Source organism: Girardinichthys multiradiatus, chromosome 24, assembly GCF_021462225.1.
Source record: "Girardinichthys multiradiatus isolate DD_20200921_A chromosome 24, DD_fGirMul_XY1, whole genome shotgun sequence".
In the NCBI taxonomy this organism is placed as follows: domain Eukaryota; kingdom Metazoa; phylum Chordata; class Actinopteri; order Cyprinodontiformes; family Goodeidae; genus Girardinichthys; species Girardinichthys multiradiatus.
In genome coordinates, this window is record NC_061816.1 from 14,608,152 (window position 1) to 14,626,637 (window position 18,486).

The 18,486-nt window shown below is 40.9% G+C and overlaps 1 pseudogene; it reads right to left on the reverse strand.

The window, feature by feature from the left end:
• Nucleotides 1–1,291: 1,291 nt before the first annotated feature.
• LOC124861192 lies at nt 1,292–4,278 on the reverse strand (annotated as a pseudogene).
• Between the last annotated feature and the right edge of the window lie 14,208 nt (nt 4,279–18,486).

Sequence of the window (18,486 nt, forward strand, 5' to 3'; positions counted from 1 at the left end):
TTTTGAAAGATTTCTCTCGTATGTTCTCACAGTAAAGTCCCCTGCTTTGTGGCTGAGCAGATTTGTTGATGGCCCCCAGAGGTTCAGCTGTGCTTGACGCAGGAATAATTTTCCTCTCAAATACTGAACATCAGCCAGTTTTTTGAGAAGCTCTGATTTGTTCAGAAAAAAAAAGGATGACTGTACTGATTTGAAAAACATTTAATCAAATAATCTACTGCATTGATAAAAAATTGCTTTTTTGAAGGTTAGCTGCAAATATAAAGATAGTTCCACTTTCTGCTTTACTGATTAATGACTAGTAAAATTAAATTAAATTGCTTTTGGTTTGGTATGCCTTTGTTTGAGATGACCTTTAAACAGCCCTAGCTTTTGTGTGTGGAATAGACATGGTCAGAGTCATTATTGGTTATCAGCACATATCAGTTTGCCTCAGGCGTTAGTAGATGGGTGAAGGAGATGGAAGCGTGAAGGTGGGTCCTCTAAGATTGTCTTTGATGTAAATGTTGATCTCACTGTGAAGTCACTGCCAAGTACTTTACTACAATTGTTTAGTGGTAGTTACCTTTACATCATCTTTCACAATTGCTTTAACACATTGTGCTACTGTACATCAATACATTGCATATTTAAATTAAGAAGTTTGATTGTGTGGTGGTTGCACTTCCTGTATCCTTACTAGCCAAGCAGTTGTTTTCTTTCTGAAATTCTGCTACAATTTAACATATTTAATGCTAAACCTATGTTTAACCTATTTTCAAATGAAACCACTAAAATACAGGGGTTGGACAATGAAACTGAAACACCTGGTTTTAGACCACAATAATTTATTAGTATGGTGTAGGGCCTCCTTTTGCGGCCAATACAGCATCAATTCGTCTTGGGAATGACATATACAAGTCCTGCACAGTGGTCAGAGGGATTTTAAACCATTCTTCTTGCAGGACAGTGGCCAGGTCACTACGTCATATTGGTGGAGGAAAACGTTTCCTGACTCGCTCCTCCAAAACACCCCAAAGTGGCTCAATAATATTTAGATCTGGTGACTGTGCAGGCCATGGGAGATGTTCAACTTCACTTTCAAAAAAATAAATTAATAGAGATACAAATGCTTTAGTTCAGTTTTTTTTTTTTTATTCAGTATTTTACAAGTGTGAGGGAAAACTCTACCACTTTCAGTGAGAGGGAAACTCAATCACTGCCGCCTCTTCTCCCTTCTCCTGATGTTCTTTCTCCTCTTCAGCTCCCAGGTGTAGAGAGACCTGGAGCCTTGCGTTCTCACCCCTGGGGATTATTCTGCCCCTTCAGTGGGGTGAGAAATCTGATCTTCTTTCCCGGTGTTTCCTCTTAAGTTTTCCTGGACCTCACCGAGGGATCTCTGCGGAGCGTCTGTCGCTGTACACTGACTCCAGTGGTACCAGGTGTCGCCTTTACCCTTGAGTCTCACCACATGTGAGGTTCTTTCTGTGACCTGGAATGGACCGGTCCACCTGGGTTCTGACCACTTCCTTTTGATCACCTTCAGCAGGATCCACTGTCTCCCTGTCTGCAGTTCATGTGGAGTCAGACCATGCCTCCGATTCACGGAGCTTCTTACAGACATCAAGGCTAACGGCAAGGCCGTGACCCAATTAATTTTGGTCTCTGCACAGATTTTAGCCAATTTGGTATTGAGGGTCTGATTCATTCTTTCCACCTTTCCCTGGGACTGTGGATGGTACACTGTCCCAAAGGGATGTTTAAGTCCCAAAAATTTCTCCACTTCTATGAGCTCCTTGTTTTTGAAGTGGGTGCCATTGTCTGATCTTATTTTGGCTGGAAAACCATGTCTGGGAATGTAATGATTTATCAAACACTTTACCACAGACTTTCTGTCTTCTTTCTTTGTGGCCCAGGCTTCTGGTCAACCTGTGAAAGCATCCGCACACACTAGCAGATATCTGAACCCATTCACTCTCTCAGTCATATCTGTAGTCAATGATGATTTCTTTCCCTGCAATAGGATCCACTGGGAATTTCCCTGGCGCTGGCTTCAAGGTAGGTTTGGCATTGAACTGTCTGCATATTTCACATGAGTTTATCCAATGCACTGCCATTGGTTTTAAATAAAGATGCCACCAGTGCTCGAGATTTGTTGTCATTTGTGTGGTCCCTACATGCCCCATGCCATGGGCTTCCTCCAGGGCTGCTGTAGTGAGCCCTGGTGGTAGGATTGGACGTCCGTCTGGACTCCTCCAAAGTCCATTTTGGTCCTCACTGCCTCCTCTCGCCTTCCACATCAACTTTTATTCTGGTGAGGCCCCCTTTTTTAGTTTGACTACTTCCTCCAGAGTGGGCTCTGGTGTCAACCCTACCTCTGAACACAACAATATATTTTTTGGTTGATACCCAGCACACTGCTTCGCTGCTTGATCTGCTGCCTGATTTCCCAGTGCTACTCTGGTATTGCTGCTGTCATGTCCTTTGCACTTGATAACTGCCACCTCCTGTGGTAATAGCAATGCTTCAGCCAACCTTCTCCTTTCCTGTTCATGCTTAATGGGTTTCTGTCCAGCTGTCCTAAACCCTGTTCTCAACCATTGCTTTAGTTCAACATGCACTGCACCTGTGGCATATGCTGAGTCTGTGTAAATGTTTATTTTTTGTCCTTCTCCTAATTCTAGGGCCGCTATCACTGCCAAAACTTCTGCTCTCTGTGCTGATTGTGTCTGTCAGCTTTTCCGCTTTCATTGTTACAAAGTCCGACCCTGAGTCCTCCACCACTGCATACGCTGCTTTAAGTCCTTGTGTGTCATGTCTGAAACAGCAACCATCTGTATACAGATTTCTAGCATCTGTCAGAGATGTGCTTTGTAGGTCTGCTCTGATTTTTCCATTAAACTCCACTTTTTCCGCACAGACATGTGGTTCTCCTGACATCATTCTGTCTGCCATATTTATGCCCTCATGTGTGTATGTGATGTTAGGAGCTTCCAGCACCCTGCTCAGTCTCTGTTGTCTCAGTGGTGATAGTGTGAATGTCTTTGAGTTCACAAAAGCCACTACTCCATGTGATGTGAGAATGTGGAGGGAGTGTCCCATAACTACAAGGGCTGTTTTCTGGATTATATTAGCCATCCCTGCTGTATGTTTGGTGCATTCATGATGTCTTTTTTCCATGTTGTCCAACATAACACTTATGTACATAAGGACAGTTCTAGTACCCCCTTTTGTCTGGAACAGCACCCCATTTGCTGTGTGTGCTGTTACAGAAACATCCAAATATAATGGCAGCGTGTAGTCAGGGTGTGCCAAGTGCGCAGCTTGAGATAAGTTTGTTTTGAGAGTGATGAAAGCTTCTTCAGCTTCTGTGGTCCATTCCAAGGGGGCAGTGAGATTTGTCATGCCCTGTTTTTTCACTAGGTCTCTATGGGGAGCTGTGAGAACAGTGTAGCCGGGGACAAATGATCTACTGTATCCTGTAAGGATCAGAAATGACAACATGTTTTTCACAAAGAGTGGTTTTGGATGAGAAAGTACTGCAGATTGATGTGCAGGGGACATACCGGTCCCTGGCTGGGAGATCACCCTACCCAAGAAGTCCACCTGTCTTCTGCAGATTTGAAGTTTGGCCTTACTGACTTTGTAGCCTGTCTTGGCCAGATGTGAAAGAACTACAGCAGTAGCCTCCAAACATTCAGTGACAGTAGGTGGGCCAAGAGAATGTCATCAACATACTGGATGAGTGTAGTATGTGGTGGGAGTGGGCAGTCCTGATAGGAGTCTTTAAGAACTTGGTTAAAGATTCCTGGGGAAAGAGCAAAACCCTGTGGCAAACGAGTGTATCGATACCTATGTGATCTATAGGTGAAAGCAAAAATTTCCCTGCATTCTTCAGCTGAAGGCAGGCAAAAGAAAGCATTGGCCAGGTCAATGCATGTAAACCATGCATGTTCAGGATTAATTTTAGTGAGAGCAACATAAGGATTTGGAACAGAGACAGTAGGAGTGGACAGTGCTGCATTAACAGCCCTCAAATCATGTGCCATTCTCCATTTCCCTGTTCCTTTTTTTGCAAACTGGTAAAATAGGTGTATTCCACGGGGAGGAGTCAACCGACTCTAATACACCGGCATTCCACAGACCCTCAATTGTGTCCTTAATGCCCAGTTCAGCAGCGGGTTTATGAGGGTATTGGGACCTCCAGATTGGTTGATCAGAAGTAAGCTGAAAAGTAATGGGAGTACAGTGTATGAGGCCCACGTCCGTGGCACCTTCTGCCCAGAGTGTGGAGGGCATGCTCTGTACAACTGCAGCTGCCAGTGGGTGATCTGATTTTTCTCTACCATGTTGTCTGTCTAACTGTACATGTTCCAGGGTGCCTACATCTGTGGAATAATTAAGAATGTGATAAGTGTTCCCTGAAGGTGAATAGGAGAGGTTAGGAGTGGAAGAGAGGTGCCAATCCTGCAGGGAGAGGGAGCATTTTAACACCCCCCCTAACTCACGTGCTTCATGTCCTGGATGGAGTGCTAAAGAAACGTGCAGAACGCCATCAGCCCACATTTCAAACCACCCTTCCTGTTCTTTGGATAACTGTACAGAGGCGACAATGCCTTCTGGAGCTACATAAATGTCAGTGGTGACAATGTCCCACGTCTTACCCTCCAGCTCATCAGCAAAGATTTCCTGGTAGCATTCACAGTTATTTCTGTCATAAAACAGGGTGACATGCGACGGGTCAGGGGGAGGAATATAGGGTGCCAGAGTGGAGATCCAGGATTTCCACCGAAGGAAGAAGAGAGAACACCTCTGCACGCTGAGGATTCTGGGTGTAGCAAGACCCAGTAAATGTCAGCCATAGGATCGGGTAAAGGCTGAATTAAATACTGTCCATGTGAAAAGTGTGTGTTGCTGCCACATGAAAGTTGGGTGCCATTAGGAAGGTGCACCTGCAGTCCGTTTGAACCACACAGAATGGTTGCGCCCATTTTGATCAACATGTCTCTGCCCAGTAAATTTACTGGTGTGTCTGCCGACACTAAGTAATTGTGGTTCAAAGTTTGCCCTCCTATTTCAGTTCTTAGGGGCTTGGTGTAAGGTAGGACCTGTTTAGCCCCAGAAAACCCCATGACATTGGTAGTCCTTGTGGAGAGAGTGTTGGGAGGAGCTTGTTTGATGGTTGAGCATGCAGCCCCAGTGTCCACTAGAAAAGGAAGACTTTGTCCATCCACCGTCACGGACAGTAAGGGGTCCTCAATCCCTCTGTCCGGGGGGTTCTGTGGGGACCCTCAGTGGTGGTCTGGCCAGAGACTGGGCTCATCCCAGGCTGGCAATTGGATTGAAGGCTGCTGCTGTTGGCCTCCACGTGGTGGACCACCTGCTGGTCTTGCAAGTGGACCATACCATCCATTCTCTCCTTGAGGGTTCTTGTATGGACATTCACGAGACCAATGGCCTGGCTCTTCACAGTAGTAGCACACATCAGCATTCCCCCACCTCCGTGGCGGCCCTCGCTGGAATCCCCTTCCCCTGGGCCCACGTCGTCCCCTGAAACGACCAGCATGTGCCTGATGAGGAACAGAGGTCATAGACCCCTGTGCAAACGTGTCCTGGTGGCCAGGAAATGGAGGAGCTTGTGGTGGTTGGGAAACAGCACCTTCATACATTATTTTGGTGGTTTTATTCTCTTTTTTCTTTTCCCCTGCTTTTTGTTTTGCTTCAGCTAACTGCATTTTTAGTAATTGAGTCTGCAATGCTTTAAGTTCTTCCTCATCCTTCTTATGTTCCTCTCTTATTTTAGATAGATGGTGAATTAAATGGCGATCCCACGTTCCACTAACAGCCCCTGGCAAATCAGGATTGTCTTCCATGTTGGTTTTAACCTGTGTGGGTAAACCTCTCAGCACAGCGTCTCTGAACCAATCCCTCTGTGAGCCCTCATTGGCTGGATTAGTTCCTGTTTGTGTTTGCCACATGGATTTGCATTGATCCAAATATTCTCTTGGATTGGTGTTTGGATTCCATTCAAATTTAGGGATAGTGCGCCTCCTGGTTACAGGGTATAGGTCCCCTATCCACTGGGAATATTGAGTGAAAGGGTCTGAATCTAAGGCGAAGGTGGTGTGAGCTGTAGTTTCAACCTCTCTACAGGTGTGTGGTTTCATGCAACGTGCTGCAATCGCGCGGTAGTCACCTAGAGCCAAAGTGCTGCCTGCCGTCAGGGAATCTAAAGTTTGTAACCAAATAGAAGCCCCCTCAGTTATGGGTGGGAGCTTGTCGCAGAGTGTGGTACGATCCCCCAGGGAAAAAGGCTTATACTTGCGCTGGCCCCCGGTTCCAGGCTGATGGAGCAGGGGCATCTGTTTTTTATAGAACCCAGGCTCCCCTCTTGATGCCATCTTGCGGAGGAGGCGTGGTTGCATGATTTGAGCTTCTGGTTGGGGGGCACTGCGCTCAGGTGTGTCTTCTGGTGGTTCATGTAGGTTTGAGACGGCTTCATCATTTTCCTGGGCTTCACATTCTACACTAGGGGTGGGTGAAGCCCAAGGAGTAGATGTCTGTGGTGGAAGTGTGGCATCAGGCCGCCAGTCACCACACACAGCAACAGTCACTGAGCCTACTTGCTTAGATGGGGCAGGTGTTGCCATGGTCATGCTTTGGGGTGAATAATCTGTGCAGTGTGAACGGGATGAGGGATGGTACTGAGATGGAGTTAAAGTTGGGATGGGAATTGTTACACCATCCAAGATTTCTCACAATCTTCTTAGCTTAAACTCATCTGGGCTTAGTGAAGTATAAGAGCCAACAAAGAGCGCTTCAGATCAAGCTGGGTCAGTTACAGACAGAGAGTATTGTGATTCAGATAAGAAAGAAATTAAGTCCTTTTGTTTTTTTTGTGGAGCTGTAGGGGCGGGACAAGAGGTGAGAGCAGCCTGTGGGCTGGACAACCCACGAACAGTGTCTTCTTTGATGTCAAGTACAGGGTAAAGCCCTGTGGGAGGAGATGTAGGAGGGGGAGGAGGCTGAGCAGACGGCAGGGGAGGTGCATAGGGCGGTGGTTTGTCAGCTGTTTCCTTATTCCTGTCAGTGTATGGTTCTGTATGTGTGGTGTCAGGTTTATCGAACATTGCATATTTTCCTCCGTGCCATATTAAAACCATCTGAGACCAGAATGTCTAATTTTTTGCTGCCTTGTCCCTTGTCTCTTTAAACTTGCCTTTAAACCAACCACTGTCTTTGCTTTTCTCTTCTGCCAACTCCTTTTCTTTTTTAGCTTTCTTCATGTTCAGCCAAAACCATCTGCCAACACTCTTTCTGGTTTTTTCATCTATACCATCTTTCTCCACTTCCTCTTGTATTTTCTGGTTCATTTTCTTAATCAACTTTTCAGCCTGTTATTCCTCCTGAGTCTGCTGCACCAGCTGTCTTACAACATACACCTGTTCCTTAAACGTTTTCCAAACCAGTGCCTCTGCACCCCAACATGAGTCATTAAACTCCCTATCAAACTGGTCCATGTTTAGAAGAAAGGTTTTTGCACCCTTCTGTAAAAAGTTTTCCCTCCCTAGAAAAGTATTTGTACCCTGAAACTCTCCTTCTATCTTTATTCAGTTAAAATTCACTTGCTCCAATGCTTCTCAATCATACATCAAAACAGCAATCAGTTATCTGTCCTTGTTAACACTGCTAGGTTTCCAGACAGAGTAACTGCGTTCACACAACAGCAATGAGAGTTCTGCCGGCTGCAGCGCTTCTCTTCCACTCACTCTGTCTCACCCACTCCTCCTAACAATGTCTGTATCACAGATTATATTTTCCGTGAACAGCTCATGTAGTTTTATGTGTTTATGTTTTGTGCAACTTCTATTTTTTCTGGAATGCACTAAATGCCGTCCAGTTATGACTACTCTTGCTGAATCATCCTATTTCAGCTCATAGTTTCTCATGCTGGTCTTGGTATAAATGTCATTTATAACTCACAGTCATACTCTCACTATTACTGGTCTCACAGATTCATATGACCTGTTCACAGTAATTCATTTGCTTCACAGGACTTATAGTGTGTGCTTTATGTATTATTACATCTGTAATCTGGTTTTAATGAGGCGGAACTCGCATAAAACACAGCATTCACACCCTTATGTTTTTGCCTGGTCTCAGCTTCTGACTCCTTTAAACATAAAACTCTCAGGGACTCAAACCCTATTTACAGGGACTCAGACCTAGTCAAAACAGGTACTCCAACCCTTAATTCCAGGGGACTCAAACTCCATTTTGAGGGACTCTGACCCTTCTCAAGAGGGACTCAAACCCTGCTCAAAGGGAATCAAACCCTACTCAAAGGGACTCAAACCCTATTTAAAACCGCTTTCAGAATTCGTAGTTTCCCACACTATGGGCCTCAAACCCAGCACAATCATGAATTTTCGTCAAAAAACATGTGGAGTTGCCAAACTCAGGAAAACATCTTCAACCTCTTTTTTTTTTTTTTTTACTATTAATACTATTATTTAACCTCGTTCAGATTTCCTTATTTTTTTCTTATTTAATAAATTTTGCAGAGTTTTCCACTTACTTGGACATAAGACACCATTCAATTTAGGCCTATCGAAAAATGCCAAAAGCAGAATTTGATTTAAACAGGTTCCTGCTTACCGTATGTTGTTTTGTCGGGTACCCTTGGTGTCAGATGTCCGTTCGTGGATCTCTGTTTTATCCGAATCTCTCTGCTTTTCCCAAAATCACATTGGGAGTCACCAAGTTGATGGAGTTGTTCCCAGAAACTGCTGCGTGCTCGTTTGTTTTGGTAAAGCTAAGTCCTATGCTATACTGTTTTAGTAAAACTAAATAATAAAAGGAAACAGTTTATTTCGCCCGACCGGGGAGACGTGTCAGCTGAGTCACCATAGCACTTCTGACTTTTTCTCCCCAAAGACAGGGTTTTTATTCAAAAGCAAGGCGTGTACAATTACAAAGAAAAAACACATATTTTTAGCGAGTGTCAGTTGAACTCTTACACCTGGCATTCAGCTGTCTGTTCGACCTTCCCAACATTCCTGCTATTCTATTTTTGGACCTTCACAATATTCCTGTTATTCTGCAGACATGTACAGAAATATCTTCACAGTTGCAGGGCAGATTATAGCCAATCCAAACACACACACACACACACACACACCTGTTTTGAGCAAGCCACTAAGTTACACAGAACATTTCATTTCACATATTATTAAACCTAACTTGAGCATAGCAATGCAGACCCTATTAAGTATTTTACATATTTTCCAACAGTACCGACCGAATTCGGCCGGTACTACCAAGTACCAATCACATAAAATCAAATGATACCATGTTTTTGTACCTAAACACATCATTGTGACACTGAGGGAGTGGAAGAGAGGGCGATTTTCCATGCCGAACATGAACACAGCATTGCACGCACAAGAGCGTAAGAGCGCTCTTGAGCGTGCACAATTACACTCCCTGCAATATTTGTGACGCAAAGTGCAAGGGCAGCAGTGGGAATACTTTTAATCTGAGGAAGCACCTGGTTAAGCACAAGATTTGAAGAGTGCAAATTTTCATCAGACTCATCTATGGCTACAACTCTTGTATTCCCCACTGTTAGCATGCCTGCATCCGTTAGCAACGGTCATCTGCAGCCAGCAGATGGGGACTTGAGTCTGCAACTTGCACTGGAGTTGGAATTAAGTTGTAAAATCAAACTGGACTTGTCTTAAATATAGTTTCTTACATAGAGGGGATGCTTGAAAATAAAACAAAACCAAACATATGTCACATCAGTGATACATTGAAGCTGTTAGGGAATTTCTGACCCTTTTTATATGTGTAATGCTTTTTGTGGACCCACCTGAGCTCCCATCTCTGCCTACTTTTGTTGGATGCTGCACTCATTTTGTTTTAAACTCATGGTGGAGGTCACCAGGTTGATTTATGATTTATGAATAACCAGACCAAACTTAGAGACCGGCTTTTCTTTGCAGGTTTATGACAAAAAGGCTTGGTTATAGGGATCGTCGTATTGATCTAATTATCGATACTATCAATACAATGGTGAGTACCGGTATTGGATCGATACTAGCGTGATGAGATCAATACTTTTGTTGCAGTTTCTCTTCTATCAACCAGCATATTATTCGAATTTTGTCACGTAGTTCATGTGAATGCAGCTTCTCTCGAAATCTGTCTGTGTAAACACCACACCTCTTTTTTCTCTCTCCGCTGCTCACTCAGGCAAAGTGTGCATGAGTGAGCAGCTACCAAAATTCCCATTATTGCCCACTTGGTAATAAAGGGTTGAATCGTGTAATCAGGGGTGAAATTCAGATTGTAAACCATTACACATAATTATTAATGGTGTCCTATCTGAGTTACTGTAGAATATGAAAATGACTGGTTCTCCGGTTAAATATTAATCATGGACACTGTTTGGAGGGAAGAAGTAAACTACTCATAAAATCTGAACAGAACGCCAATTTTAAAAAATCTGAATGTCTTCTTTAGGTTTTATGCCCATCTAGCATTCACACATTATTTTGTCTATGAAGCACAACACTACTAAGTACACAATTTAGAAAACTTAGAATATCAAAGTTTCTGTTTTGGATCAGCCTATGATAAATATCTAGTATAAATTGAGTAGAAATGTGGTCACAATGCCTGAAAGAAAATGTGAATGTGAAAAGACACCAACATCCCATTTTTAGAGCTTTGCTGAGATAATGTCATCACCTACTATTCTACCCCAAAGCAATGTAAAATCTTGTGATTGTCTGAAGATAGATGCAGCACAGATATTTTGCAGATCTATTATATGACATCAGTAAAAGATAAAAAATGTAAGAAAGCAATCTAGTTTCTTGCACTGAACAATATGAGGACTAAAAAACATCATTATTTGTGTATAAATTACAATTTCTGTGTCAAATGTGGACAAGATGCAAAGAAAAGGGAAAATTTGATTTATTTGTTTTGATAATATGGTGTCAGGAAATATGGCAAACTGAGTATATAAAAGGTTTACTGAGAGGTACTGCGAGAAAGTTATCATAAATCATATCCTGCAGCTTTTGGTACCCAGTTTCAGCTAGTCTTAAAAGCTGCTAGAGGGAGATCTGACATGTTCTGCATACAACTTACCAATCAAAACATATGGGTGAACCATATTTTACTGATTGCAATACCTTGCTAAGATACTTCCTGTTGTCCCCCCTCACACGTCTCTTTCAGGTGGACTCAGCTGTATTGCATGAAGCTGTAAATGAAATGTCAAGGTCGCCGTCACAAGCTCAGACACTTGATGTTCTGCTTGGGGATACTTTTGCTGTATAAATCTTTTCAGAAACACTTTCTTGAGCCTGTTCTACCATAAATTAAGGGGAAGTCATTCTCAGCGCTCGCATTTGTCTCCACAGTTTCCAATCAATCTGACTTTGAAACTGGAGAAAAATGTCCGGGGAGAGTAATAAAATTCCCCACAGAAAGAGCCGCAGATGGCACTGGTTCCTGTGAGGTGGCGGTGCTTGCCGCTGATCCACCCCCTTTGGTAAAAGAGTCAAATTATGTTGGCTGGAACATCTGAGAACTCCAACTGTCCTTTTGTTTTTAAGCGACCAGAATAGATAGATACTTAAATGCTTCTTTGTGATTTCAGAAAACGTTTGCCTCCATACAAAAGGACTCTCTATACATTGTAAAGCACTTTAAAGAATAGGTTATGCGCTGGACATCTACCTCCACAATTAGTTTTGCTTGATGTAGCACCCCCTGATATTGATCCAAACTCTCTGAAGGCCAAGAGGCGGTAGATGAATAGCCTTCTCCCGCTTGCTCGATCTAATCCCTTTAACCTTGTTTGGCAAAATTATCATGTGCGTGTGTACAATTAAATCACAATTTGCCTATATACATAATTTCTAGCCCACATTTTCCTTCTGTAGTGGCTTGCATAAGTATTTATTTGACCTTTTTCACATTTCATTGTTTTAGTGAATAATCTTAAAGTGGAAAGAATATATATATAGTTTCAATATTTCGTTTCACAAATACATATCAAGTGTATCTTTGTGAGTCTTTCATTTTGATACTACTAAATACAATTCTCTGCAACACCTTATTAGTCCACCCTTGTGTAATTTATTGTCAATATAAATCTAGTGCAGTGTAACTGCTGCTTCTGCCAACATCTGATTATTGTCTTATTTTATACAGTAAAGAGGGCTTCTCTTTTTCCCAATCCTCCTCTGGCTCTTTCACATTCAACTGTGATAATAAGTGCATTAACACCCATAACCTGCTGTCCATTCATAGTTAGGCTGATATGTATGTCGGATCTGTCTGACAAGACAAGTCCTGCAGCAGTAATTTGTGCATTCTGGCATCTTCCCTTATGTGCCATGACAGGAATTACTGTCATACTCAGCTCACATTGCTTGACACGTTCAGTCCGTGTGTGCTGGGATTAAGGGACACAGCAAACATGGGGAAGAAGGTGCAATGATGAGATTTTGGTATAAACACTAAATGATTTGTGATGGAACCTAACGATGCTCCTCCCCTTTAACAGGGAGTGTTGGGATAGTTTTCCATAGCAGGGACAGGAAAGCTGGTCAGAGCTACTGGGAAGATGGATGAAACCAGTACACAGTAATTTGGACAGAAAACCTGTTGCTGAACACTAGAAATTGGGGTTGAGTTTTACCTTCCAGCTTCACCTTTCAACAACCCTAAACTTACAGCCTGAGCTGCAACATGGTCCATAAGCAGGTAGAGACATACTCCACTCCAAAAGATATACAGCTTTAATTAGAAGAAAAATTGGTTATACAAAGTAGTGACTCAGGGGAAAATATAAATGCACACCTCGGCAGAAAACAATACAAAGTATTATTTTTGTTTTGCTAAACAACAACCTCCAGCTTTCTGTTGGTCTATACCAATAAAGTGCATTAAAGTTTCTGGTTGCTAAATGACGTGAAAAAAATATATTGGCTATGAATACTTTTGCAGGATACTGTTATTGTCCCATTGAACATTTTGTTTGTGTGAAGACGTGGTTCGTCTTTCAGGTATACGTAAAGCAAGAGCTGCGGCATAGATCAAAGCTTATTCCAATCTGTGGCAAGCAGGGGTGAAAGAAGGCGGGTACAGTCCAGTACTGCTTACCACTAAAATATTCAGCGCAAGTACGCAGTACCAGAAAGAGGGGAGAGCGGCTGCCTTCTATAAAGCTTTCCTTCAGAACTAGTGGCTGCACTTTGGGTCAGACAATAGATCTGCTAGAAATCCGCTAAAACATGACTTAATCTGTTTATAAATAGTTTTTTTTTTACTCCCTTTGAATTGTTTCTTAACTGCCTGTGCTACGTTTTGGAGCTATGATTTGAAGCCTCAATGTTCTTGCCTTGCTTCACCCCCTCCCCTCGGAGCCTGGGGCTCTTGTCAGCAGCCAGCAGTGTTTTTCGCTGCTTGCACTGGGAGCGGACAAACAATAAATGATATCAAAGAAATCCCACACATTCTTGTGGTTGGCGGAAACACTTTCATTGTGTTTTAAATATATGACGGCTATCAAAAAAACAGGGAAAACGTGACGCAATAGTGAAATATCTAATTTCAAATAAAAAAATAAATACATGATAACAATGCAGATAAAAATAACATTTTTGTTCAAAAGAAAAGAGAGTTCCTAAACATGAAAAGTTTCCCCAGAAAATCTGAAATATCAACTGATCAAGATTTTGAGCAAGGTGAGGATCAGGGTGAGAAGGCACTATATCATAAAAAAGAAGCAGCAGCTGCCAGACCCCTAGAAACATGCACAGGTGATAGTGCTAGTCCTACTGCTTATCCCTCTAGTTGGACATAAAATCAATATGAATCAGAAAATTGTTTATCAATGCCTGCACCTTAACAATGAAAATGTCTTTTTTTCCCCATATTGTCAAGTGCTTCTAATTTCTGCCTTATCCATAGAATTGGCCAACAGTAAAAATATTGAAATGTTTTTATGTTATGTTCGATGTTTTATCAAAATGTTTTTAAATTTATTTGATTTCCACTTTTGGATTTGGCTTTTTGAAAATGCATGACGAGAGAGACAGAACAATATGAACCAATGAAGGTTTTTGTAATAGCAATAATGGCAAAAATGTAAAACTACTTCCCCCCCTGGTGTCAAGACTTAAGAATTGTTGTTCACAGAAGACATTGGCCATGAATTTTAGTCTGTAGCTGGTAGAGACATACCCAAAGAGACAACACAGTTTTTGGATTTTTATTTGTAGAAAATCTTGAAAACCACCTTTCCTGCTTCTTCCACTTTATAATTATGTATTGTGTATTATGTATTATGTGTTTTCACAAAGAAATCCAAATAGGCCAAAGTTAGTGGTTGTAACATGATAAAATCTGAAAATGTTCAAGGGGTCTAAGTACTTTTATAAGGCAATACATAACCCTTTTCAAAACTGTTTGGACTTGATAATTTTGTTCTCTTGAACCAATCTACTGAGCAGAATCCTTTTTTAAGATTTATGGATTTTTTATTATTCTAAGGAGAAGGATAAGAAAAGCACTTAGACTCCTCTGTCATGGCTATATTATTTCCAGTTTGTTTGATTCAATATATTATTCATTGTTTTCTTTAAAATTGTTTTGTCATAACATGATACAATATTACAGGAAACTTTGTTGACTAAGCCTTTTTTATGCTAGCAAGCTCAGCAGGAAGTTAATGGATTGAGAACAATTGGTTGAATTCTCTTGGCTGCCTCTTCTCTAGGAAAAACAATTTTTTCTAATGACAAGAACATATTTCCAATAATATTATGTTGAATAATTGATTTATTTTACCCAAACACATAAATACACTGAAGGCCAACAAATAAGGGTAAGAAAAATTTTTATTGTAAGATCTCAGTAAGGTTTTAATGACTGGGAGAAGCCAGAGTTTTTGTGTTGAACAGCAGGCTGTGCTCCAAAGTAGAGGAGACAGTGGGAACAGTGGATGGATTGTAAATCCGAGACTGGCTGAAGCAGGTTTTAGGTAAAATACAGTTAATATTTATTTTATCTGCTGATGCTTGCTGGCGAGAATTGACAAGTGATTGGCAAGTGATTTATGTGATGTAAAATAAAGGGGTTGGACCAGCCGGAGCTTCCTTAGACTGAATTGAGTTTGCTAGGTTATAATTGCAGGTGTGGTCTTCACCAGAAATTGACTTGAAGATCTGGTGGAAGCCATGAGGTAAATCCCATAGTGGTATTTCTAGAGCACAAAAAGTATGAAACAATTTAGCACAAGGAATGCTGGATTTCCGCAACCAACTCTAACAATCTGGCAAAGATTGGGATTCTTGCTGGTCAGAATCAAAGTCAAGTGAAACTCCAAACATTTATTTCTACAATAACTTGACTTCATGCAGTATGAACCAAGTGTTTAGGGAAAAACTTAAAAAAGTGACTCAGAGTGATATAAAGTTTGATTTGAACCAAATCATAATCCTAATGATGCAGATACAAATATTAAAATCCAACTGCATATATATAATTGAAATGTAATTGTTAAGATACCACATAGACAACTGTTTTGGATGTGAGTCATATGTTTAAAAACAAAACCATTTTTGTTTTACATTGCATGTTTACCTTGGTGCTTGCAAATTACCCACTTAATAGGACACGACAAAAATGGGATTGGCAGAATTCCTTCAGTAACAGTACTTCTATTATACTAAGATGTATTAAAAAAATAAGAGATTCATCTACCACATCCTTGGGATTGTGAAGAGAGATCTTTAAATCTCATCAGCAGTAGACTCAGAGTCTTACTTAACTCCATGAGCGGAAAGAATATTGAGGAAAAGACATTGGATTGATTTTGCTTGGCCAAGTAAGATATATGGGTCCTTTGAATTTAACATATAAATCTAACAATGGTTCTCATCTGAGTGACCGTTTTGACACTGGTATAGTAAGTAATGGCTGGAATGCAAAAGCGCTTTATTACCAGCTATCGATAACGTGGGAGGATCATGAGATGATTATGACTTTTTCTTTCTATTTTGAAGAAATTAATGTTCACCAGCAAAGATCACGCCACAACCTTGTAAATTTACTGGTTTAATGACAGTTAAAAGAGACAGACCGAAGGCATAGATGGATCAGAATGTTAAGCTTCGGCTGGCGAGTCTGGTGGTTTGTTAGTGGGGGTCCTGTCTCAGAAGGCAAATAACGTCGCCAAAGTAAAACCTCTCTGATAGTATATTAAGGAAAAAAAAAAGTCTGAAAAAAACTCTGAATGAGGAAAGTTGGATAAAGTGGGCATTGGTAGGGATGAGGTAGGATAATGAACTGAGCACATGTTGCAAAATTGAACTACACAGTAACTGAGATTACTCTTAATGAACCTGGACCTGAACTGGGGGCAACTTTTTTTGCACTCAAAATGACATTTTCTATGGATTGTTATTACATAAATTAACAGCAACTGCACAGAACGGAATTATATAAGTGTGAAGAAGGGATCATAGATATGGAAGACAAAGATGGGATTGAAAGAGGCAATAAAAAATGTAAGAGAGAGGAGTGTTAGGATGATGAAAAAAAATCCAAAAAGGGGTCTTTAAGAGGAAAGCAGGTTCATAAAGAGGGAAGAATGAATATGCAAAGACCATAATGCGGGATTTGAAAAGAGGGTATAAAGACGGAGGAAGAAGATGAATGTGAAAAGGGGCTTAAAAGGGTTAATGAGGTGTATGACTACTGTAAATGTGTATAATGAGGAATGAGAAACTGGGGTGAGTGGAATAAAAGGGGCCAAATAGGGATAAGGAGGATGAATGTGAAAAGGGGAATGTGACAGGTACATAGAAACAAAAGGGGTGATAAAGATGGATGAAGAGGATGTGTGTAAACAAGAAGGATGATGACTGGGGGACAAAAAGAAGATGTATAGAAAGATTATGAGAATTTATAGAACGAAAAGGGGTTATAAGGACAAATGAGGAGGATGAATGTAAATAAAGGGTTGTTAAACATGGGTAGAATGACAGGGGGTCATGAGACGGATTTGGAGGATGAATGTGAAGAAGGGGTTGATAAGTAAGATGATGTTTACAATAAAAAAAAGGTCATAATAAGGTATGAAAAGGATAGATGTGAACAAAGGGATAAGGAGAATGTAGGGTATAAAATGGGTCATAACAAGGGATAAGGGAAATGAAAAGGGGTCATAATGAGGAATTAGAAGGATGAAGGAGATAAAAGGGGTTATAATACGAGGGATGTAGAGGAAAAGTGAAGGTTTCTTGGCTGGAAGCTAGTTTAAAAACTACTCATCATTTTTTATAATCAAAGAAGGAACATCATAAAATGTTGACATTGGGATAGGGAATAAAGTTTGGAAGCACAAATATTTTCCATATTCTTATTTTTTGTCCCCCTTCTTATACTGACTTGGAAATAACTGAAATCAAATTCCATACTTTTCTAGAGTGCATAGAAACTCTTGCACAAATTCCGCAGTAGTGGAGCATGAGACATCTTTTTTGGAAACAAATCTTTATCGGGTAAACTTATCACAGCAGCCACTTTGCTGACATAAGGTTGGCACAGGGAATACTGTAAGACCCAAAACAATTTTATAAAGTGTAGTTTTCTACAAATCCAGAAATCATTACTGTATTTCTACAGACTTCTATCAAAGCATCACAACCTGTGACATCACAGTAAAGTCTGCTCAGCCAAACCAGAGCAGTTGATGTGCAGCAAAGGTTAATGACTGTATTTAGCAGAGCAAAAGCAATTGTATTTGCAGTATTTAGCTGTTTCTTTGATCAAGCCTCTTTATTGGGTATAATGAGGCCGCAGCTGTGAGGTTCCCAATTGTGCTATTGTATGATTTCTTTACAAATATGTTGGAAATAAATCTGTAACTGTCACAATTTGTACAGTAAAAACTTTTGATTATACACATGAGAAGATGTCATAACATTGATATGACTGTCACCATGTAATAATGACTGCAGACGGTGAAAATAAAAGGCAAACAACAACATGCTGATTGGCATTCAGGGAGGTTCCTCAATTTAGTCATGAAAAGTGTTGCAAAAAAGTCAGAGAAGCACAACAACCAGTAGGAAAGTGACTTTCTCTTTGTTTTTTGTTTGGTTGTTTTTCCCATTTCTGTGCACACGCATCAGCTTGGCTGTCGGGTTGCATTTGCATCGGGTCAGGTTGACAGCCTAAAACAAATAAGAACATTCAAGTTGACAGTGAGGTTGAGGGGGTTCAGAGCTGTGCCTGTGGTGTGAACTTAGCATATGTTATATTTTCTTCATAGCAGTACTCATATAACATGTGATTTACTTTAATGCCAAGTGACACTTTCTGCTGTATAATCAGAACTTAGTGGACATAATTAACCTAAATGTTGCAGTTATTTAGGACAAATGTATGATACTTAAGGCCTTCAGAACTGTT